The 26,477-nt window shown below is 35.1% G+C and overlaps 1 protein-coding gene across 5 annotated transcripts in view; it reads right to left on the bottom strand.

Annotated features, from left to right (window-relative positions):
* Window positions 1-21,955, bottom strand: part of LOC106051110 (transient receptor potential cation channel subfamily M member 2-like) — a 220,678-nt gene extending 198,723 nt beyond the window's left edge. For 3 of the 5 annotated variants that reach the window (XM_056003786.1, XM_056003789.1, XM_056003790.1), the window contains exon 1: window positions 21,626-21,787. The gene's annotated coding sequence lies outside the window, so the exon portion shown is untranslated. Of the gene's footprint in view, window positions 1-21,625; window positions 21,788-21,815 lie in introns of those variants that run through there. The other 2 variants (XM_056003788.1, XM_056003791.1) reach the window with 2 other exon arrangements.
* Window positions 21,956-26,477: the final 4,522 nt, after the last annotated feature.

The following is a 26,477-nucleotide window of genomic DNA, read 5'->3' as shown; positions in this document are numbered from 1 at the left end:
CTTGGGTCAAATTCAGTAATATGTCTTTGTCTCCTGGGGCTGAGAATGCTGATGCAAAGTATTTGTTTAGAATGTTTGCTTTAGTTTCATTATCATTATGTATTATGTTATGTTCATCTTTTAATGGCGCTACGCCTGTTGTTTCCATTTTCTTAGACTTAATGTATGACCATAGGTTTTTGTTGTTATCTTTAGATATTACATTGTTTATGTATTCACTCTGCAGCTGTCTGCTTACTTTTTGGGTTAAGTGTTTAATTTTTATATACTTTTTGTAAACTCTTTCTGCATTAGTTTCTTTAAATTTTCTATAGAGGTTTTCCTTCTGTTTACAAAGCTTCTTTAGTCTATTATTAAACCAGCATTTATTTATTTTGTTTGATGTGTATTTAGTTGGTATATGATTTTCTATTATGCTTTTAAGATGGTTTTTAATGAAATTCCAGAGGTCATCGACTGGTTGGTTAATGTCTTTTTCTAATAAGAATGTTTGTTGAAAGTTTAGTGCAGCTTGGTGTAGTTGTGTTAGGTTACATTTATTCCAGAGTAAGATTTTTCTTTTGGGTTTTGTATTGGCTACTGCTTTTATCTGACTGTGTATTTTTATGATCTCATGGTCTGATAGACCAGGGATAATTTCATAATCAACTACTAATCCAGGTCTGTTGGTTAAGAAGAGATCTAATGTGTTGTTTAATCTAGTTGGCTTTTTAATGATTTGATCTAAACTTAGGTTGTGTAAAGTTTCTATGAAAAGCTCATTTATGTCCTTAAGGTTTTGGTGTTTATCTATGGTTAGTGTTTTCCAATTTATATCAGGTAGGTTGAAATCACCCATAATCCAAAAAACTGCATTTTTATTTGTCTCTTTAAGTGTAGTAATCTGATTACATAGTTCCTGCATGTATTCTAAACTAGAATTTGGTGGTCTGTAAATGCTGCCTATTATTAGGGATGTTGAGGTGGTATTAATTTTACAAAATGTTGATTCTACATTTTTTGAGTTAGGTAAGGTAATTTCTTCTGCTATAAGAGTGTTTTTTATTGCTAAAAGAACTCCTCCATGATTATCAGCCCTATCTTTTCTAAAAATTTCATAATTACTATTGAAAATTTCTGCATTATAAATTTCAGGATGCAGCCAAGTTTCTGTTCCTGCAATTATGTCTGGTTTCTCACATTCTAATAAAATTTCTAAGTCTGCTGTTTTGTTCCTAATGCTTTGAAAATTTATAACTAAGGTTTTAAGGTATTTTGGTATTACTTCTTTAGTAGGTTTGTTAAGTGAGGCTGTTGTATTAATTTTAGTAGATTTAGGTTTAACAGGAGTGGATCTGGCTAGTGGTTGGTGAGTTTGGTTCGGGATGGTGTTTAGGATGTTGTATGGGTTAGAAGTGTCCGCATCAAAGGAATCAAACAGTCCTGATGTAAACTGAGGTAACCCACACGGTACACAGTGCCATGATGCGTCTTTGTTGCCTAAGGCATAATACACAGGTGTATTCATATGGAGACATGATGCATGGTACCATTCATCGCAGGTGTCACATTGAATGGCTTTCTGTTTCAGGGTGCATATTTTTTTGCAGATGTTGCATCTATCTTTAGATCTAGGCCCTGGATTTGACTCTACATCTCCTGCCATTAATATTAACAGTGATAGGTATTTATTTCTGCTGTGTCTGATTGAGAACTTCCATTTGTGATGGGTAATCTTCTTTAATGTTATAGATGTGTATGTTAGGTTATTTTTGAAGTTGCATTGTTCTAAAGTGTGATGATTGATTATGACTGTTGTTTCCTTTTTAAGTTTAGTGTTGACAGAGGTAGATCTAGTTCTGTGTTCAGCTAGTGTGCATTTGGTGATTATTAGGATAAATAGCCAGAGCAATTTCATTTCAGATTAATGATCTGAATCTCTCACGCAAAACTAATTTAATTACATTTGAAATAATGGTAGTAGAACTAGTGGATCCAGAACTTTGGAGTGGGGGGGGGGCGATTTTTCTTTTCAAACTCAAACCCTAAAGCCCAGTAATCCCTCGCCCTATGCATAAAAGTGCGTACAGCGCGCACACACACACACACATATATATATATATATATATATATTATATATATATATATATATATATATATATATATATAAGAATAAAAAAGCAGCATTTCTCAACCTTCGGCGAAAAACAAAACAACTGGGGCAGCGCTATAAGGCTCTCTTGTAGGGTTCGGGGCACTGGCGGATCCAGGGGGGGCGGTAGGGGCGATCGCCCCCCCCACTCGGCCGACCCCCCCCCCCCCCCAAGGGGGGGGCGGACGAACTTTAGTATAGGATTCACACAATTTGTATACGAATTTATTACTTATGTTAAAAATATATACTAATTATTTATATTTCAACCTATTTTTAGATTATTTCGCCCCCCCCTTCCTCTAGTATGTTGGCCGATTTGGTGGGGTCGGGAGGGGGCGATGGTATCAATCCCGCCCCCCCCCCCCCTTAAATTTCGAGTGGGGGGGGGGCGGTCCAATTTATTAGTAGAAATCACAGCCTGCTAACAAAATCAATTAAATATCTATATCCTTGTAACTTGTTATTGATATTTTGACCGATCTTTATATTATGTCGTTCCCTGTTTGCCGATTGGTGGGGGGAGGGGACGAATACCTCTTCTGCCCTTCCCACCTAAACCCTTTGAGTGGGGGGGGGCGGTGCGTTTTTATGGAGAAATCATAGTTTGCGAACAAAATTAGTTGAATTAATATATAAATTTTATATTATGTCGCTCCCTTTCTGGTATTTTGGCCGATTTGGTGGGGTGAGGGGGGGGGCGATTGCATGTACTGCCCTCCCCAATCTAGCCCTCTGAGTGCTGGGGGGGGCGGTCCTAATTTTGTGGAGAATCATAGTTTGTGAATAAAATTAGTTGAATATCTATATAATATAAACTACGTATTGATATGTGACCCATTGTAAATATGTCGTACCACACTCTAATCTCAAATTGTATCATTAGAAAATTTAAATGAAAAAGGGTTGTACCAGGTGGGAGGGGCGATACATGCAATCGCATTTCTCCCATCGGACAAATCAATACTTTTTCTTTTTGTATTATAGTTAAGAAATTACAAAATTAAACAAATCTGTCACTAATATAATTTATATATACTATAAATTAAATTCTCATATCGAGTCGCCCCATACCTATTCTTTAATGCCAAATGCAATCTTTAGCAGAAATTAGTAAAGGAGCGAGGATTAATCGTTTTCACTCTACCATTCCCATTTCCAGACAGAGTTTTTGTAATTTCACATGAAGTTATCATAAGTATTTTATGAAAGACTTTGCATTGGAAAAGTTAGAATTCAAACGAAATTTTTCAGTATAAGAGTCATGATTGAGATGAGTTCTAAACTCAAATAACGTTTTCATAGTCGCCTTTTTCCAACCTTTACTCAATCTGATATTTTTCTAGCTAAATAAATTTGGGACTATAACTCACAATTTATACTTTAATTTTCTTGAATACTATTTATCGAATAAGTTTTTTTTTTGTTCGGCGGCGATCCTCAAAGCAAAAATCTAAATACGTGGGGTATCCTATCTTTTCAAGGAACAAATCGGTTTTATTTGCAATGTATTATGGGTCTATAAATTCAAATTAGAATATTTTTCAAGTACAACATTATTCGAAAGGTCGTTTTTTAATAGTATGAATAATGAGCTTCAGGTCAGGAGAATGCGTTTCTGCAGTGAAGAATGCAAGAAAACGCTTTTGGCGTCGGGGCTTCGCCCCGAAGTCCATTTATGAGTAATGAGTTGTAGATGTCAGGAGAATACGTTTCTACAGAGAATAATGCAAGAAAACGCTTTTGGCGTCGGGGCTTCGCCCCGAACTTCATTTATGGGTAATGAGTTGTAGATGTCAAGAGAATGCGTTTCTGCAATGAAGAATGCAAGAAAACGCTTTTGGCGTCGGGGCTTCGCCCCGAACTCCATTGATGAATAATGAGCTGTACTTGTCAGGAGAATGCGTTTCTGCAGTGAAAAAAGCAAGAAAACGCTTTTGGCGTCGGGGCTTTGCCCCGAACTACATTGTGAAGAATGGGCTGTACTTGTCAGGAGAATGCGTTTCTGCAGTGAAAAAAGCAAGAAAACGCTTATGGCGTCGGGGCTTCGCCCCGAACTTCACCAGAGAACCTTATAGCACTGCCCCAGTTGTTTTGGTTTTCGCCGAAGGTTGAGAAATGCTGCTTTTTTATTCTCATATTTATATATATATATATATATATATATATATATATATATATGTGTGTGTGTGCGTGTGCGTGTGTGTGTGCGTGTGTGTGTGTGTGTGCGTGCGTGTGTGCGTGTGTGTTTGTGCGCGCGCGCGTGCGCTGTATGCACGTTTATGCGTAGGGTTAGGGTTTACTGGGCGTTAGGGTTAGGGTTTGGAAAAAAAATCGCCCCCCCCCCCCACTCCAAAGTTCTGGATCCGCTAGTGGTTCGGGGCGAAGCGTTTTCTTGCTTTTTTCACTGGAGAAACGCAATATCCTGACAAGTACAGCTCATTATTCATAAATGGAGTTCGGGGCGTAGCCCCGACGCCAAAAGCGTTTTCTTGCATTCTTTACTGCAGAAACGCATTCTCCTAGCCTAAAGCTCATTATTCATACTATTAAAAAAGAACCTTTCGAATAATGTTGTACTTGAAAAATATTCTAGTATGAATTTATAGGCCCATAATGCAATGCAAATAAAACCGATTTGTTCCTTGAAAAGATAGGATACCCCACATGTTTAGATTTTGGCTTTGATGATCGCCGCCGAACAAAAAAATTCGATAAATTGTATTCAAGAAAATTAAAGTAGAAATTCTGAGTTATAGTCCCAAATGTATAAAACTAGAAAAATATCAGATTGAGTAAAGTTTGGGAAAAGGCGACTATGAAGACATTTATTGAATTTAGAATTCATCTCAATCATGACTCTTATACTGAAAAATTTCGTTTGAATTCTAGATTTTCCAATGCAAAGTCTTTCTTAAAATAATTATGATATATTCATGTGAAATTACATAAACTCTGTCTGGAAAGGGGATGGGCGATAGAGTGAAAACGATTAATCCTCGCTCCTTTAATAATTTCTGCTAATGATTGCATTTGGCATTAAAGAATAGGGGTTGGGCGACTCGATATGTGAATTTAATTTATAATATATATACATTATATTAGTGACAGATTTCTTTAATTTTGTAATTTCTTAACTATAATACAAAAAGAAAAAGTATTGAATTGTCCGATGGGGGAAATGCGATTGCATGTATCGCCCCTCCCACCTGGTAAAACCCTTTTTCATTTAAATTTACTAATGATACAATTTGAGATTAGAGTGTGGTACGACACAATATACAATGGGTCACATATCAATACGTAGTTTATATTATATAGATATTCAACTAATTTTGTTCACAAACTATGATTCTCCACAAAAATAGGACCGCCCTCCCAGCACTAAAAGGGCTAGAGTTTGGAGGGCAGTACATGCAATCGCCCCCCCCCCCTCCTCACCCCACCGAATCGGCCAAAATACCAGAATGGAAGCGACATAATATACAATTTATATATTAATTCAACTAATTTTGTTCACAAACAATTATTTCTCCATAAAAACGCACCGCCCCCCCACTCAAACGGTTTAGGTGGGAAGGGCAGTAGAGGTATTCGCCCCCCCCACCAATACGCAAACAGGGAACGACATAATATAAAGATCGGTTAAAATATCAATAACAAGTTGTAATGATATAGATATTTAATTGATTTTGTTAGCAAGCAGTGATTTCTACAAATAAATTGGACCGCCCCCAATCTCGAAATTGTAGGGGAGGGGGCGAGATTGATACCATCGCCCCCTACTTACCACACCAAATCGGCAAACATACTAGTGGTGGTGGGGGGGGCGAAATAATCTAAAAATAGGTTGAAATATAATTAATTAGTATATATTTTTAACATAAGTAATAAATTCGTACACAAATTGTGCGAATCCTATACTAAAGTTCGTCAGCCCCGGGGGGGGGGGGTCGGCCGAGTGGGGGGGGGGGCGATCGCCCCTACCGCCCTCCCCCCCTGGATCCGCCAGTGGGTAATAGTACAATTTCTTAGGTTATTTTAAGCATATTTTCTGCTATACTATTTACAAGGTTAAATACGTTTTAATTAAAAGTAACATCTCTATAGATAAATTTTATTCTATTTCATTGATTTAAATCACAGATTTATTTTAAAAAAAAAAGGAAATGTATTAATAAACAGAAAGAAAGAAAACATGAAATATTTACCCAGAATGCAAAATAGCAACGATCTGTTTGAATGAATGATTTTCTTTTATAACAAATTGTTTTATACTTATGCATTCCTTATCTAAACATGTTTCTAACTAATTTTTTAAGCACCTAAACAACCATTCAAATACATTTATTGCCATTGAAAACAAAACAAATACAAAAAAAAATTATTCTAGTAACTAATGACAACGAACCTATAATGAAGTTCCAAGAACAGATTAACAGAAAGCGTTTGAACTCGATCTACCAGGAGAACTAGAGCGTAAAATTATTATTATTATTATTATTATAGCTTTTATATAGCGCTACTTTCATTTATATAGCATGCTCAGAGCTCTTTTGGTCCAATCTCATTTGTGAACCAGTGGGGGGAGGGGGTATCTAGAAGTTGGTTTTCCATGCTGCCTATAGGGCCTATAGGCGCTCAGAAAACACAACTCTGCAAGTCGGGTGTCGAACCTAGAGCCCCCTTCTAGATAGCCAAGCCAAGCCAAGCCAAATTCAAGCGCACTTGGCCTCTCGACCATGCTTCCCACCGGCGTCAATATGTTGTATTCCATGTTAATATGACACTGACGCAACAAAAAACAAACTAAAATATATCTGAAGTTTTTTTTTTAAATTCAAAACCACATTTAGCTACGGTCATAGAATTTGATGACTGTAGTTTGCTTTAGAAATAATATTGAAGAGAGAGGCTTTCAACCTTAAAACGATCGGTAGGGGGATTTTAAACTCAAAACTATCGTGAGGGGTTTTAAAATTTTAAAAAAGCCATGTGGAGGAGAGGGGTTGAAACTAAAAACCCCCATTGGCTTCTCAAAGAATTTTAGTGCGTAATTTACTTTTTTTAGCGGCCCACAAAAGGGGAAAAGACGCCATTAGTTTTGTGTGAAATGTCTATCTATCTGTCCGTCCGTCCCGCTTAGATCTCGTAAACTAGAAAAGATAGTGAAAATCCGACTTCACAATATTTTATACTATTCAAAGTTCTGAATAACGGCTACTTTTTTGTTTTCTGAAAGCGAAAAATCTAATTTTTTAAATCACTTATGCAAGCAGTTTTTTTTTTAAGAAAAAAGGCTAATTAGTATGCATTACAAGTTAGACCTAATTAAAAAGAATAGTAATCTTGTAAATTGCATTTTCTTGAACATTTTATTTTAGCGTAAATGTTGCTTTTTTTTTTTTTTTGAGGATTCGAATAAGAGATTGAATCTTTTCAAAACAATTACATCATTTATAAGACTTCAGTTAGGCCAGGAGAGGCGCGGTAGCTGAACGTTAAAGCGCTTCGCTTCCGAACCGGGGGTCTCGGGTTCAAATCCTGGTGAAGACAGGGATTTTCAACCTCGGAATCCTTGGGCGCCTCTGAGTCCACCCAGCTCTAATGGGTACCTGACATTGGTTAAGGAAAAGTAAATGCGGTTGGTCGTTGTGCTGGCTACATGACACCCTCGTAAACCATAGTCCACAAAAAACAGGTGAACTTTGCATCATCTGCCCTTTAGACCACAAGGTCTGAAAGGGGAACTAGTTAAGCCAGGTTCACGTCTCGTCTAATTTTGCATTCACTTGCACTTATCTTTTGATCTGCTGGACCGTTGGGGCACTACACAAGATCTGTCAACCTTCTTTCCCCATTTTTATCTCTCATTTGTCTTTGATATAATTTCATTCGGATGTTCTTTCTGAAAATATTGAAGCCTGCCTGGGTGGACCACACAAACTGTCTTTGTAACCTTGTTTTTTAATGTTATTTAACGTGAATGAAAATAGAATTGTACCTTACATAAATTGTCAGCTTATGTCAACCTTTTTAAGTGATCCGGACGGATTCTAGAACTATTTAATTCTATAGGTTAATGTTGGTTCCTTGATGGCTAATTTACAAGCAATTACGCCTACATTTATTAACCTGGAAATGTGAATTATGAATTTTGTTAAATATTTTTATAATTATTTTTTTTTATTTACAAATTATTGAAGTCGCATTACATCTGATTTTAATGTCACCACAACCTTCACATTTCCTTTAGTCTTTTGAACCGTTGGGGCACTACACATGATCTGTCGACCGTCTTTATCCAATTCCCCTTGTCTTTGTCCATGCATTACTAGCGGATACAGAGATTTTGAGTGGGGGGGGGGGCAATTTTTTTCAAGCCCTATCTATTTAAGCCCTAACCATATTTGTGTACACGCACTCACACAAACACATTGAATTTATAGCGGCAAAGTTTCTCAACGTTCTATTGAAGAAAAAAACTAAATTGGTGTCCCTCCTTGTCGACAGACATACTTGCGGAGCACTGTAAGTTTGGAGCGCCGACTCCGATCGTTTTATTGCAGTCTGAGATGCACAAACGCATTCTCCTGGCTTTTGCTTCTCACTATCTGTCCTATTAAAAATGCGGGTCAAAATAAATAAAATGAAATAAAATAGGATCAAGGGCGTCTTCAATAGCTAGTCGCTCTAAGCGAGCTCAGTTAGCTAACCCAGCCGAATTTTGTTTCTTCATTCTTAGACGCTCAAAGGCATTCCAAGAAGACTACAGCTTGCTATTCATCCTATTAAAAAGGCAGGTCATATTTTAAGAAATATAATACAGGTGTGGGCACGGGCACACTGTGTGGGTGACAATAGCCCCTACCGCCCCCCTCCCATGGATCCGCCATTGCCTTTGATAGTTTCTTTCAATGACAGCACAACCATTCTTTTAAGTTTTCTGCCCATTGATTACTTTGTCTGCCTCTTCGTCGTTTCCAGGTTCTGTTCCTTTAAGGAAGGTCTTTGGGAGCCCTGAGGACCGACTTGGTGATTTGATCATTAGGTTTCAGTCAGGGGTTTTAATAATGATTAGTAGGTCATTGTGGGGCTAAATAGCCGTTGTTATCCAGTATCTAATTTCTTCGTTTGTAATTGGGTCTTTGAAGGTGATACCTTCTTTAACATCTCAATTCCATTGCAATTCTCCTCTAAAGTTATGCAGTCAGCGTTCAAGATTCTAAAGCATACAATAATGTGACCATGACCAAGAAGCGCATTAGTGTCGAAGGTAATGTTTTATCTTAACAGACTGTTTTTAAGTTTTGCAAGTGGTGCTGTGGCCAAAAGTTGAGGCCTGGTTCCTTCATCTGAAACAAGGGATTTAAAACTACTAACACTGGCCAACTTGTTACCCACAACAATGACTTTGAAACATTACTAAATATTTATAGACATTAATTTGCATATTGTATCATTAGTAAATTTAAATGAAAAAGGGTTGTACCAGGTGGGAGGGGCGATACATGCAATCGCCTTCTACCCACCGGACAAACAAATCCTTTTTTTTTATTGTAGTTAAGAAATTAAAAGATAAAACAAATATCGCATTTCCCCCATCGGACAATTCAATACTTTTTCTTTTTGTATTATAGTTAAGAAATTACAAAATTAAAGAAATCTGTCACTAATATAATTTATATATATTGTTACGAATCTCACTATCCAGGCTGTTTGTACCACATGACACCACCAACTGAAAGAACTTGACAACTCAGGGCTCCAAATAACGTACTAGTTTAATGTCAATAAAATAACAACCAATATTGTACAATTGTCAGCACGTAACACAAGACTGTACAAATATCTCTCAAGTTAATAGCCGTGCCGCCGTATCAACTCTTGCACTGGTCTCTCTGTCTCGTCTCGGACTTGTACTGAGCCGTAGTAACGAACTGTAGATCGGGAAGTTGTAACTGACTTGTCTCTGATACCTTCGCTATCTATATAGGGTCCCTGCTGGCTTTCTAGAATCTTTCTAGAACCGGGCAGAACGCCGCTCGACCATTCCAGGTGGTCATATGACTACATCCCTCGTGACGCTCCTGAGCTCTGTTTACGACGCCGATCCTACTCGAACCTTCATATTGACACTCGTAACGGTTTACCGTCGTAGCTAGTCACGGTTGACCGCTCGTCAAGCCGTTGGCCTGGGACAATTTGCGTCGGCTGACTACACACACACCACTACCCCCATCTGTGCCACCACCAGGTTTATAACAATATTATAAATTAAATTCTTATATCGAGTCGCCCAACCCCTAATCTTTAATGCCAAATGCAATCATTAGCAGAAATTATAAAAAAGAGCTTGGAATAATCGTTTTCACTCTATCGCCCCTCCCCTTTCCAGACAGAGTTTATGTAATTTCACATGAATATATCATAATTATTTTAAGAAAGACTTTGCATTGGAAAAGCTAGAATTCAAACGAAATTTTTCAGTATAAGAGTCATGATTGAGACGAGTTCTAAACTCAAATAATGTCTTCATAGTCACCTTTTCCCAACCTGTGGGTAGCGGTTCTATTTTTTTATAGAAATCATAGTTTGTGAACACAATGAGTTGAATATAATATAAGCTACGTATTGATATGTAAACCCATTGTATATGATGTCACACCACACTCTAATCTCAAATTTTATGATTATTAAATATAAAATAAAAAAGGGTTGTACCAGGTGGAAGGGGCGATACATACAATCGCCTTCCCCCCACCGGACAAACAAATCCTTTTTTTTTGTATTATAGTTAATAAATTAAAAGATAAAACAAATATTTTACCCTAGACTTTAATGCCAAATGCAATCATTAGCAGAAATTATAAAAAAGAGCTAGGATTAATCAATTTCACTCTACCGAAAAGTTAGAATTCAAATGAAATTTGTCAGTACAAGAGTCACGATTGAGAGTTCTAAACCCATATGACCATCACAAAGTCGCCTTTTCCAACCTTTACTCAATCTGATATCTTCTAGTTACATAAATTTGGGACTATAACTCACAATTTACGCTTGAATTTTATTGAATGTTATTTATCGAATATTTTTTTTCGGCAGCGATCCTCATAGCCTTAATCTAAATATGTGGGGTATCTTATCTTTTCAAGGAACAAATCGGTTTTATTTGCAATGTATTAAGGGACTATAAATTCATATTAGAATTCTTTACAACAATGCGTTTCTTCTGTGAAGAATGCAAGAAAACACTTTTGTCGTAGGGCTTCGTCCCGAACTCCACTGATGAATAATGGGCAGTAGATGTCAGGAGAATACGTTTTGGCAGTGAAAAATGCAAGAAAACGTGTTTGGCGTTGAAGCTTCGCCCCGAAACCAATTGATTGATAATTAGCTGTAGATGTCAGGAGAATACGTTTCTTCAGTGAAGAATGCAAGAAAATGATTTTGGAGGCGAGGCTTCGCCCCGAACCTCTCTGGAGAAGAATACAGCGTTCTCCCAGACCCTCAAGCTTGCAAGAGAAATTCCTCAATATGTCTGTTTTATTGTTGTTTTTATTCTCCAAAGATTGAGAAACACTGCTTTTATATATGTATATGCTGTACGCACGTTTATGCATAGGGTTAGGGTTTACTGGGCGCTAGGGATAAGGTTTGGAAAAAATCGCCCCCCCCCCCCACTCCATAGTTCTGGATCCGCTAGTAGTGACCACAGACAGGAGAAGGTGCAAAGGCGAGCAACTGGCGCCAGTAAGCTTCGAGCAGGAGGGTCTCGTTATCCTTGGTTTGCTACCCATCTATGAGAAGGAAAACTCTGAATGCAAACCTCCTCTGCCTTGCGGTTATACCCAAACGCGGAAAAGACTTCGGGAGACAAACCTGAGGAGCTGGTTTAGTATGCATATAAGTTGGACATAATTTAAAACAACAATTAATAAGTAGTTTTTCATATTATCGAGTGAACTGCAGTGCGATATTGTAACCTTACAATACTCAACCTAAGGGATTTTATTATATTTGTTTTATGCAAATGTTTTTTTCTTGAGGAATTGAGTGATAGATTGACCCTTTACAAAACAATTAGATCAATTAGATATTCATTTCTACCAGTGGCGGGGCTCCATTAATAAAGTACAGTGACTAGTCATCTGCCGAAATTGAAAAACACTAAATTTGGCTCAATAAAGATGGCTAAGACAGATTTTAGGAGTCAGTTATAGAGATTGGGTCTAAATCAAGAGAATCCTATGCCGAACTGGGAGTCGACCCCAGAACGTGACATGAGGTTTGCGGGACATATTCTCTGACAAAAAGAATTACGCATAATAAGAGTTGCGATGACATCTTTGTACAACTTGGCGCCACACATTCATGGAGGTCCTCAAAGCAGGAGGCTTCAGTCATTACCAGTGACAGATTTTTGTGGAGACAGCTTGCCGCCCAATGCGCCGAACGGCGCGGGAGGATCTAAGTCAGTAAGAATAGCACATTAGGTTTTTGAAATAAAACTTTTTAATAGCAGGAAAATGCACTGAAGATACCTCAGAATATGCATTTTGTTGGCTTTCAATTCCAGAAATAGTGCTTGGCGGCGGGGCTCCACCCCGTGCTGAGTGAGCTTCTAGCGTTTCTTCAGACCCCCTTACTGCCAATGGCGGGGAATCTACAATTTTCCCACACATCAATACATTCCAATTTTTTATTCGCGCGGGGGGGGGGGAGAAAAAAATCCCTTACAAAAACCCCTGAAAAAAAATCCTGGCTACGCCCATGATACATATATACTTTCCCCACCTAATGTCAGGTATTAGATCTGGGTGGACTCAGAAGCCGCCAAAAATCTAAAAATTAAAAATCCCAGTCTCTATCAGGATTTAAACATGGAACCCCTGTTCGGAACCCAAGAGTTTTAACCTCTCAGCCAACGATCCTCCAAATAGACATTATAAAACTACAAATAAAAAAAAATTACATTCTTAACCTGTTAGTTTGCTTTCTAATTTGCATTAAATTAACATTTAAAATTGTCGGCTGCTAAACGGACCAAACTGCTGAGTATATTAAACAAAGTTCCCACCATAGATAAGCCTAAGCAATCATGTATTTAAAAGTTTAAACCAAAACCTGGATAAGACACAGCAGCTACTTGGCGATTGACAGATTGACAGCTACATTTCTTAATTGACTTGGAGAAGGGCAACAGTGTTACTTTTGCAAACGTAAGCTGGATTTCATGTAAGCTTTTTTGTTGGTGACAGGAACCTATAAACTAACTACGATAGTGACATATGACGAACGGTTGTCTTTTTATGAATGTAACAGTTTATTTTTATGAAAATAAATTGAAGAAATTTAAATGTACTAAATAATTCAAAAGTTATTCAATTTTTTAAAAAAGTATACTTGAAAATAAAAGAAAATACATTTTTAGACAAATGCACTCAACTAAACATCCAAAAATGTATTATTATGGATGTAGTTACTCAACGATCTTCTGGAAGTATACGGGTATACATTCATCAACTCATCAAATGCTTCTTACTTTACAATCTCTAGTTCTTTACATCTTGAGACATACCAACTCTCTCTACCGTCTTGACGATACAGTCATAGTTAATAATCAGGAATTAAAGCCACAACAACACTGGGTCCAAAACAAAACTAAAACTGAATTGATGGCAAGGGTTTTCAGCAGCAACAGCGTCTGATATAAGACCAAACAGTACTTAAGTCAATAACACCTCTTTCAAGTTACAGGTCTACTTTCTTTCAGTATACACAATACACACTGGTCATTCTTACAAATCAAAACATTGAGGACTCATTCAGAAGAGAGTTTAATTTGGGCTATCCAGATAAAAGTCACAATAAGCAGACTAAAACATAAAGATGGAGATACTGACAGTTGGTTACAAAAATATACAGGAATTTACAACCGAATCAAACCCAAACTTTAAAACTGATCGGTATTAAGCGAACCGAACTAATTGTTTTTACATTGACCGATTTTGCAATATTTAAAAAAAAAAGAAAAGAAAAAATGTTTTTTAGAGAGATTTTTTGACAGTTTTTTTTATTTTTTATTTTTGAAAACTGGATCATTTTGTATCTTCTTCTTTTAATGCACCTTGAATGGTAGCGAACCTTTTATTATTGTTAATGAAATTGGAGAGTAAAAAAAAACAACTATAAGTAGAGTCTGAAAGTAAAAACTACCAGGAAAGTGGAAAGATCTTTGTCTTTTATGGAGCACGAAAATAAGCCAACATTTTTTATTGGTATAGAGAAATGTGTTTCTGTTTTTAAAGAATGTAGCTTTTAACAGCATTATAAAATCAAAAACATACACAAATATTGCGGCATTTTTAGTTTGCGCCACAAAGACAAGATTGCAAAGAAACGCCTAGAGATTAGTGCATTGGTTGGCAAAAAAATTCTGTTACGCTTCCGCTGCCTAAAATGTAAGTACATGTTCATACTTCGCAAACCAAGCTTTCCCATTTCACAGGGCAAGCAAGCAAAAACAGGCTTTGTCATTTTCCTTTGCAGAAAGGTGAAACTATTTCTTATAATAATATTAAGCTTGTCTTCGAGTTAAAATATTAATTAGGAATGCAGTATTTCCGCTATCTCAGCGGACCCAGCTGTGACCAAATTATTTTGCCTTCATCTATCGTAGAAATAACCATTGTCGCATGTGGTTGATTTCGATTTTCTTTTCGCTGTCTACGTCTGTGCTCAGTAGCGGGATTTTCTTTTGGTCTCAAAAGTGTATCCCGCGGCCTTTGAAAGTTAGAGAAAATTTTTACTTTTTAGATTCCTTAAATGTGGAAGTTATAAAAGCAAATAAAAGCAAAAACAAGAACCAGTCTTAACTACCATCAGCTCACCATTTAGTGCAGAAGCTGACTCAGCTCCGGAGGACATGACTCAAAGTAAATTATGACATAAAAAAAAATTCCAGTCATATCTACCATATGCCAGAAGCTGTATTTCTACTCTTTAAAAAATTTGTTGCTAAACTTTCACATTATTTGGATACAAATACATGTGTGAACAAGTACAGTTTAGTGGAAACTAAGCAAGTGTTATCACAGTTTGATGCTGACTGCTAGTAATTTGACAACAGTCAAAAGATTACGACTGGTAAGCTTGTTTCGCTATTCATTAACATAGCTGACTAGTGTTAACAGTTAAATACTTAACATCAGTTACAACTATGCATTAGTAGTGAAATGATATGATGTGAAAAGACAATATACTTTTTTTTGTAATCGTAAAATTGGTTCCAAAGCCACGATTGGGAATGGAAAAATGAATAGTGAATGTATATTCTACCTTATAAAGTAGAAATTAAGGCTTATGTATGTATGAATGTATGTATGTATGTATGTATGTATTTATGTATGTATGTATGTATCTATGTATGTATGTATGTATGTTAGGAATAGAAATCAAAACCGTTTCACTAATCTTGATAAAACTTGGCAGAAATGTTCCTTGGATACTAACTTATAATTTAGTGTATGTATTGTAGCCCTACAACAAACTTAAGACTAGTTAAGACCCTCAAAAAAATTGACCAACTCTATTAAAGCTATAGTATTTTATGGATTTAGGCTTTGTTTACAATGTTGACATGTGAAAAGATCGAAAGGATTTATATCTAAATCTATATTTAAGAATTACACTTTGTGTCATATAGTTGTTTTTTTACTTTCACATAGAATAATAAAACAGATTTCATTATATAATGAAATTAAACTTCAAATTTGTGTCTTAAAAGCATTTTTTACATAAATTCGTTCATTATAGCTGCGAATTAGATTTCCTGACGAACAATATATCATTAGACAATACCGTAATGTTGCACATCTTTCCATTCCTAGATCTAAAACCCTAATTCAACTCTAAGATGATAGAACTTCTCTTCGCAAAGATAGTTTTATACTTTAACACATGAACATACTAATTATAGTCTATTCATTTCATATTTTAATCAAATTAACAATCAAATTTGTTTTTGAAAAGCATTTTTACATGAATGCAACTCTATTCTTAAAATCGCGTGAATGTAGGTCAATTTTATCTCCATTCATAATATTTTTTTATTCATGAATTCATGCATTCGCTTATAACATTATTGTTTTCTTTGTTTCTAATGCATTATATCAGTGACTACATCAGCAATACGCAAGTTAAGACCCGAGGTAAGCGGGTAATATCTGTCTAGTATGGTTTAAATATGAATTAAAAGAAATTTTACACTGTTAGCAAGCGTATTTTTCAAATTTGTAAGTACATATATATATTTATATGGTCCCCCAGTCCCAATTTTTTTTAAATGCAGAATCTGAAAGAAAAAGGTTGCTCAGCCCTGGATTATAGGACTGTTTATAGGAATGCTTATTTCCAAATCTTTAAAAACGTATCTGAACTGCCTGTGGTTAAGACAACTAGCTCTTATAATGACATCAATGATCAATGAGATATTAGGGTCAATAGCATGTTTTATATTAAATGCAAATTTGCATAATCAATCCTGTGTAGAGGTAAGTTTTGGTTGGAATATTGTTCTTTAATTTCATTATAAACACACATTTGTCTCAGTTAAAGCACGGGCCCCATCAGTTGTTACACTCGCAATCTGAATCCACAGTTCTTCATAACATAGAATAAATACTGAATGTGCGTCTTTGACTCAATGTTTCAATGTAGGCCTTCTTTAACTTTTCAGAATGTCAAGATAAGACACTGTTTCGTTTTTTTAGCCACTTCATTACAAGAATCGAAAATTTGATAAATTACATAGAAATAGATACTTTCAAATATCTATTTCTAATAATCATGTATATTTTGCAAATACATTCTGAAGACAAATCTAAGAATTTTAGAGGTTCGCGGGCCGCAGAAAACACGCCAGTTTGCCGCATATAGCGCGAGGTCCGCTGCTCTAGATGTATTATTAAATTAAATTACATACCTGATCCTAACCATTACTATACATTTTTTTCAAAGTATTCATTTTAAAATTTAAAAATAGAAAAATACTAAGCTCATGTTAGCTCATGTATGAGATGGGTACGAACAGTAGTAAAGCAGTATTGTCAAATGTCAAGGTTGTGTTCAGTAGTTCACGTAACAACAGTTCCAGTTGACCTGTAAGTCTTGCAGACGTACAGTCCTTACTCTTTGACACTGATTATGTAATTATGAATGACTAAATCATAGATAATTACCTCTTTAAGACTAATAGGCTACGGTAAACGTGATTGAATAGCCGTGCGGAACGTTTTGCTAGGTAGCTGTCTGTTACGCTCAGAAAGCTCTTTTCATTCCCTCGAGGCTAGGGTTGAATGGATGAATGAACTTTGCGACTTTAACCTAGGACGCACGTTATGTCTGGCACGCAGTATTTTGGAAGCCTTATCGGCATCCATATGATACCAATAACCATGCAGGCTCTTGAGGTGACATTTTTAAAAAATTTCAAATACAGTTCCGTTTCGGTAAAGACAGCATCTTATGACCTGTTGATTCTACGAGGCTATCAATGTTTAACAGTTCACATTAGCATCAATAAAGACAAGTAGCCCTAATTAAAATACATTAAATCAGATTTAAATAGGAAATCGCGTAGTGATCAAGTTTAAACCAGTTGCGAACTATAGTTATAGTTATTTCTATATGAAAGAATCATGGGTCAGTTATATTTTTTTTAACATAAAGGAGACTTTTGAAGTATTGATTCCTTGATAATAATAAATAAAGAAATAAATTGTTTTCTTGACTTTCGAGGAGATACGATCTGAGACCGCCCTCAAAAATACAATTTCCGCGGTATTTAATTTCATATGCGTACAACATTTTCGTATAGGAACAACTTTACATCTTTTAAATTTGACCTTCTCTTAATAATCTTTACATCCCAACTGTTTCTGACGTTATTGCCTGTAACGGAGCAACGAGCTATTGGTCTACACAGGTTGCGACGCCGCAGGGCAATTATGAGACCTTCTAAAACGATTGATGTTCTATACTGTAACCACTATTTGGCTTTGGCGTTCGGACCACGCATCATGAGAGATAATACATTATACTAGCCATATTAAGAGAATGGTCATCATTTCCTAAAAGACTCAGTTGTCTAAAAAGGGTGGGTTTGGACACACACCTGTGTGCTCATACCTGTAGAGCGAGGAAGGCGTGGGTGCGGGTGGATAGAGGTTCTAAAAGGTGTTAGAGAGTTAGAATGCGTGGGTGGTGTCCAGCATGGTTAAACTGCGTAGATAATTATATATATATATATATATATATATATAGATATATTGTTATAAACCTGGTGGCGGCACAGATGGGGGTAGTGGTGTGTGTGTTGTCAGCCGACGCAAATCGCCCCAGGCCAGCGCTAGACGAGCGGTCAACCGTGACGAGTTACGTCGGTCAGCCGAGTCGAGTATCAACAGGACGGTTCCTGAAGGAACAGAGCTCAGGAGCGTCACGAGGAATGTAGTCATCTGACCACCCAGAATGGTCGAGCGACGTTCTGTCCGGTTCTATAAGGCCAGCAGGGACCCTATATAAAGAGCGAAGGTATCAGAGGCGAACCAGTCACAACGTCCCGATCTACAGTTCGTTACAACGGCTCAGTACAAGTCCGAGGCGAGACAGAGAGAGACCAGTGCAAGAGTTGACACGGCGGAGAGATATTTTACAGTCTTGTGTTACGTGCTGCCAATTGTACAGTATTGGCTGTTATTTATTGACATTAAACTGTTACGTTAATTTGAAGCCCAGAGTTGTCAAGTCCTTTAAGTTGGTGGTGTCTGGTGCAGTTTGCAGAGAGCCTGGATAGCGAGATTCGTAACAATATTATTAGTGCAAAGCGACAAGCTAAAAAAAACTCCGTAAATGATTTCTTCTGTGACCGTCTTAACAACTGTTTGGTTACTACTTACATATTATCTGCTTTGTTTATATTCATGCAAAATGTTTCTGAATCAGTTACGCTTATCAACCTTAAAAGGGGAAATTACAATACAGTATGTAATTAGTAATCTTATCTTATCTTATCTTATATAATACAGACGTTACTTCAAAAAAGATGATTACGTCCTACGTGTCTTGCATTTAGTCATACATATTATGACTTCAATTCAGTCAAGTCACTGGTTTTCCTGGCTAGCTCAGGCAAGCCATTCCAAGCTCTAATAGCATTTGGGAAGAAGGAGTATTTGTACAAATTTGTCCTAGCATATGAGACGAAGAATGTGCCTTTATCTTTGTGTCTTTCAGAATATTTTATTAAATTTAGTTTTTGTATTTGAAGATTATGGTTTAGTGTTTTATGTATAATTGCTACTTTACTTTTGAGTCTTCTGTCCTGAAGGCTTTCTAAATTTAGTGATTTTGCTAAAGGTGTTACTCTAGTCAAATGTGAATATTCGTTTGTTATAAATCTCACTGCTCTATTATGTGTCTGTTCCAGTTTCTTAATGTTTTCTTGAGTTGAGGGGTCCCAAACAGAGGATGCATATTCTATTATTTATAGAAATTTCTTTTAATAAATTCAAATGCTTTGTTTGATTTTTTAAATAGTTTTATCAATATGTGGATTCCATAACAGTTTTTCATTTATTATAACACCTAGGTATTATGCGTTTTTAGTCTGTGTTACTGGTTTGCCATGAGTAAGATAAGTGGAGTTAATTTGTTTTAGTTTTTTTTTGTTACTCTTAAGAACTGACATTTTTCTGGGTGGAAAGACATGCTCCAATGTGATTCCCATTTCTGTAATTCATCTAATTCTCTTTGTAAAATATCTGTGTTTTGTGTTGTTTTTATTGTTCTATATATTATGCAATCATCTGCAAATAATCTAACTTTTGTTCCTGAAGTAATGAAATTTGGTAAATCATTTATGTGAATTAAAAATAGTAGTGGACCCAAGACTGTTCCTTGAGGTACACCTGAGTTTATTGTTATCGGTGTTGATTTAGAGCCATTTATTATTACAGTTTGTTCTCTCCCTATCAGAAAATCTTTAATCCACTGATGCAGTGGACAATTAATGCCGAAATATTTTAATTTTTTTAAGCAAACTATGGTGGTGAACTTTGTCAAAAGCCTTAGAAAAATCTATTAAGATAGCATCTATTTTATCACTATTATCTAAACCTTTTGAAAAGTCATCAATTAGTCATATTAGTTGTTTTTCACATGATCTATATTTCCTAAAGCCTTGTTGGTATGGGGTAAAGACATTATGTTTGTCTAAGTGGTTTATGTTGTTGATACATATTATGTGTTCTAGGATTTTACATGTGATGCTAGTAAGTGATACTGGTCTGTAGTTTCCTGGGTCAGATTTTTCTCCTTTTTTAAATAGGGGATGCCATTAGCTTCTTTCCATTCATTTGGTACTCTGCCCTGGTTAAGCGATGCCTGAAAGAGTATATATTTAAATACTGGGGCTAGCTCATTGCTTAGTTCTTTGAGTAATCTAGCTGGAATACCATTAGGTTCAGTCGCTTTATTTGGTTTGGTGTTAGCTAATATTTTTTTATTTCCATTTTCTTGTACTATTATATCTTCTATGTTGTCTACTTGGTTCAAATTAAGTAATTTGTCTTTGTCTCCTGGGGCTGAGAATGCTGATGCAAAGTATTGGTTAAGAATGTTTGCTTTAGTTTCATTATCATTATGTATTATGTTATGTTCATCTTTTAATGGCGTTTTGCCTGTTGTTTCCATTTTCTTAGACTTAATGTATGACCATAGGTTTTTGTTGTTATCTTTAGATATTTCATTGTTTATGTAGTCATTCTGCAGCTGTCTGCTTACTTTTTGGGTTTAGTGTTTAATTTTATATACTTTTTGTAAACTCTTTCTGCCTTAGTTTCTTTAAATTTTCTATATAGTTTTCCATCTGTTTACAAAGCTTCTTTAGTCTATTATTAAACCAGCATTTATTTATTTTGTTTGATGTGTATTTAGTTGGTATAAGATTTTCTATAATGCTTTTAAGATTGTTTTAAATGAAATTCCAGAGGTCATCGACTGGTTTGTTAATGTATTTTTCTAATAAGAATGTTTGTTTAAAGTTTAATGCAGCTTGGTGTAGTTGTGTTAGGTTACATTTTTTTCAGAGAAAGATTTTTCTTTTGGGTTTAGTATTGGCTACTGCTTTTATCTGACTGTATTTTTATGATCTCATGGAAGAGAGCACCTGGCCGCGGGATACACATTTGAGACCAAAAGAAAATCTGCTGACGAGGATAGACAGAGATGGCGCAGCAACCGGAAATACTGTAATCCCCACTCGATGAAAAGTCTTATTATTTACATGGTTAAAAGGTTTATTTTAATTATAAGCAACATCTTTGTTGATATATTACATTCTATTTTATTTTTTTTCAAATCACAGATTTATTTATAAAAAGGAAATTTGTTAAGAAAAAACAAGAAAGAAAGAAAACATGAAATATTTACCTAGGCTGCCAAAAAGCAACGATCTGTTTGAATGAGTTACTTTCTATGATAACAAATGTTTCATACTTATACACTCCTTATCTAAATATTTTCCTAACTAATTTATTAACCACCTAAAAAACCTTTTAAATAGATTTATTGCCATTGATAACAAAAACAGTTTGCATTCTAGTAACTAATGACAACTAACCTATAACGAAGTTCCAAGAACAGATTAACAGCAACCATTTCAACGTAACTTTTAGTAATCAGCTAGGAGAACTAGAGCGTGAAATCAATGTATTGTTATGTTCATTTCTACGTTAAGGTGACATTGACGCAACAAAGACCAAGACGAACTCTAGAACTAAATGTCAGCCGACTTGACTAATTCCAAATGGGATAAATGAGGCCTTTACAACTGTATAAACATGACACATTTTTTAAGAACAACAAAATAAGGAATAACAGTAGAAAATAAAGTAACTCCTTTCAGACCTTGCAATCTATGGGGTGGATTATGTAAAGGTTAACTGTTTCTTTAAGCTAACTGTTAACAAGCAAAAAAGTCAAGTAACCATTGGAGTTGGGTGGACTCAGAGGCGTCGTTAAAATCACAAAAATAACAATCAAAGTCTTCACCGAGATTTGAACCAGGAACATATTAGTTTAGTTAAGTAGCTAATCGCTCTAACACTTAGCCAGCAATATATTTATATACATTTTATATATAATATACAAGATTACAGAGGTGGCTAATGTGACGATTGCACTTGCCGGGGATTATATTATCAAACTTGATAATTCTATGAAATGAAGAAACATCTCTGTATTTTCTTCAAAACTTCTTTAATAATACTTCTTCAACTTCTTTAACATCAAATTAACTTCTCAATTCAACAAAAATTTGACTTGATACTTAATAAATAAAACTTAAAGATATATGAAACTTTACTTAGTATAACTTCAACTTTAACTACTGTAACTTCAATTAATATAACTTCAAATAATATCACTTCAAATAATATTACTTCAACTAATATCACTATAATTAAATAGACCCGCTAATAGTACAAAACATATAACTCAATCGAACCTTTACTAAGAGGGGACTTAAGCGAGGAACATCGCTCTATGCGAGGAACAACCACTATATTAAATCATTTTAAGCGAGGACCCCGAATCACTGACCTTATACTTTATACTTTCTTAATCGTACATTCCTTCTAGAAGCTGACGTATGCTATTTTTTCCCCTCACCTCTTTCTTTGATTGGATACCTAAATTAACTTGTTTACACTGGACAGCACTGGTTTAACCTTGCTTCTAGAAAATAGGTCAAAGACTCGACTCGTGACACTACCTTCGGATCCCCATGTTCTCCGCCTATTTGCAAGGAATATTCAAGACTTGATTTTGTTCTGATTTTCTAAAGTAATAGTGTTTCATAGATCATTTGGAAAATGTTGTTTGTTTCTTTTTGTAAGTTTTACACGTTTTGAATCTTTCTTCAAAGTTTATGTTAATCTACTTCCTAGTCCAAACCTCCAGATGAAACATACAAAAGTGTGGTTACCAGGCGTTACATTTAAAAACTTTAAGTATTTGGATGAGGTGGCGCGTTATAATGCAGGCAGACTAGAAGGCTTCAGCAAATTGTTCTAAGATATGTTTGTTCAACCTTTATAATACGGGGTTCTGGAGCGATTACAGAGCTTTAGAAAAAGGAGGAATAATATAAATTTAATTGGTAGAAGTTTAATTGTGGGTTGGAGGAGTTGTAATGTGTTTCTATTTATTTCTTGAGCAGTATACACATATACTTATATTTTAACCTTAAAGTTGCACATGTATCAGGAAATTAATATTAGATTAGTATTTAAAACAAATTATTTAAATTTCATATTAAATTCTAGAAATCAACTAAATTATTTTAACTGTGTTAAATTAATGAAAGCACGTGTTTTTTTTTAATTACAAAATGGTCTTGCATTCTCCCACATAATTGTTTTACTTACTGCTGACGTCTTGATCACAGTTATATATTGAACAAACTATAACATTAATTGTAGAAATAACCAATAGAGTACAAGTTGACAAATGTACTTAAATAAAAATCCATCCAAAGTTATCAATTAATCAATTATGAAAAAAAATCATTTTTAATCTATATCTTCTAACTTCTGTTTCTACAGTATTTATATCTGAATAAACAAGGCCATACTGAGGCACTTGTATTAGAAACATAATTACCGTTATTACAAATGCACAGAATTCTATAACGTTATAATTTTAGAAACATGAAAAGGAAAACAGAAAGCAATCATTCTTTCAGCGGATAAAAAAGTTACAAAATATGTGCTTGAATATAAAGCCAAGACCTTAACATTATCAAAAATCAATAGAAAGTAAAATAGTATTGTAACTGAAAAATGTTTATCAAAGTAGAAAACAATGTTAGACATTCGAAAATCACACTTTCTTAATATAATATTCGACATAATATTTATAGCGCTTAGTATGATTAGTAAATTTAATATATACATAAGTAATTTATAAAGCTTTAGTAAAAAGTTGTATTTGTTGTGACTTTGAATAATAGATTCGCCCTTCACAAAATACTTAGATCAATAAGATAATCATTCAATAACATCAGTTAGGCCAGTTTACATTTAACTTCAACTATCCTTTAGTTTGCTGGACCATTGGGGCACAGGACGAGATCTATCAATCTTTTTCCATTCCTCCTTGTTCTTTGCCTTTGATAGAATTTAATTCGCAGACATGCCTCTCCATTTGTTGATATTGTCTTCCATCGCTTTGTCTTCTTTTCCATCTTTTTTCTGTTTTTTTCTTGTTCTTTGAAAGAAGGTCTTTGCGAGCTCAATAGCTTTATTAAACTGTTTCAAATCTCTTCATTATTGTTGGTGTCTTTGCTAGTGACAATAAGGAATTAAAAATATCTTCAAAACAATCAGTTTATAAAATACGTATGAAAATTATCAATGTAGTAATAATAACCTTAAGGAATCTCCGAATTCTGTAGTATCAAGTCGTTAGATCAACTAACAATACAATAGCAAGTCTTTTTTTTTGTTTCGACGGATATAAGGTTGTAGTTGTTAAAAGTTTGTAGAATATAGTTTCTGATATCCTTTTTGAAAATATTGAAATCTGCCTTTTTTTTTAACTTGCCTGAGTGGAACAATTCGGTGGTCGATTTTAGTTGGTGTTTTAATCATATTAAGAAAAGAAAATAATAAAAAAAAATGAATAAACATTTAAACAAAAAAATTGGAATGTTTCATATGTATATCATAATATATGCTTTCATTAAAAATTTAAAAAAAAAGATAATTCAAACAAATTTGAATAGTATTAGCTTTGGCTTTTATTCAACTAAAATACACGTTAAAATAGTATACAAGTGTATCCAGATGTTTAGTGTGCACATAAACATAAAGAAAAGAAAAAATGTAATTGTGATAAAGTAAAGAAACGTTTATATTTATATTGTAAGAAATAAAAATCATAACTTTTACATAACAATTGTTTTCTCATATACTATTACATGACATATTATGTTAAAGAAATAACTAGCATTCAATATTAAGTTTTTAATCCTAAGTAAGATTCTTCAGTTTAGGCTGTAATGAAAAATAGAATATGTCTGTATTAGTATTACATTTAAACAAGAAAAACATTTAAAAACTTAAAAAAATATAATTATAGAATCCTTGATACACTATAATGAATCTCCACCCAGGGACTAAAGCTCCTATCCTACTATAAGCGACCATATTGTAAACATAAAAAGAAAAAAAAATGACTACAGACCAACAGAGCTCCAGGAAATAGTGAACTGTTTTCTACATACCAATTATCCTACCAATCAGTGGATTAGAGTTTACACGGATGGCTCATCCCATTAAACCACCACAAATGGAGGAGCTGGAATACTCATCGAATGGCCTGATGGAGAAAAACTAGAAAAATCCATTGCAACTGGAGAGCTCTCTGACAGCCACAGAGCAGAAAGGGAAGCACTAGAACTAGCTGCTACCATGCTAGCAAATCATCCAAGTTCCCCACACAGTCAGATTGCCTTGCTAACCGATGCGAAAACAACCCTCCAAAGCTTGCAAAACTTCTCTTATTCCTCTTATTTTAAAAACCTCAAAACATCACTTACAACAGCAAAAAAAAAACTGTTATTCAATGTTTACCAGCTCATATACAACTAGAAGGAAATGAGAAGGCTGACACACTCGCCATGAGTGGGAGAACTAACTCACAATCAAAATCTGCACTCTATCCAGAAGAATTGAAGAAATTAATTGTAAATAAAATAAATGAAAAATGGACGAGCTCTCATCCAAATCAAAAGAAAGATGACGCTTACTATAAGCTATCCCGACAAGACCAACGTCTAATCTTTCGACTCAGGACCGGAAACAACAGAATGCGAAAACACATGTACCGGAAGCTCAAAATTGGAACCAGTGAAATCTGCCCATGTGGAGTATCACCAGAGAATACCGACCACGTCCTCCAAAACTGCTCTCTTTACGATGAGGCTCGTATAAGACACTGTCCCCCAAACACCCAAATAGAAAGAAAACTGTATGGAAAGCTTCCTGATTTTGAAGCCCCCGCCCTTTTAATCTCATATATTGGTCTAGTCATCTGAACGCTCCAACAGAACAATGAGAACAAAAAAGAAGAAGAAGCTTTAAAAATACTTTTAAAAAAGACAAATCCTCATTTTAAAACAACACTCGGAAAGACGTCTAATTCGTTCCAGAACAGTATATTCTCCTTTACTAGACAAATTGAAATTGATAAGGATTAAAGTAGAGTTTAGAATTCTAGA

Source organism: Biomphalaria glabrata, chromosome 11, assembly GCF_947242115.1.
Source record: "Biomphalaria glabrata chromosome 11, xgBioGlab47.1, whole genome shotgun sequence".
Lineage (NCBI taxonomy): Eukaryota > Metazoa > Mollusca > Gastropoda > Planorbidae > Biomphalaria > Biomphalaria glabrata.
Note: the sequence above shows the minus strand (reverse complement) of the source record. Positions and strands in the feature narration are given on the sequence as shown.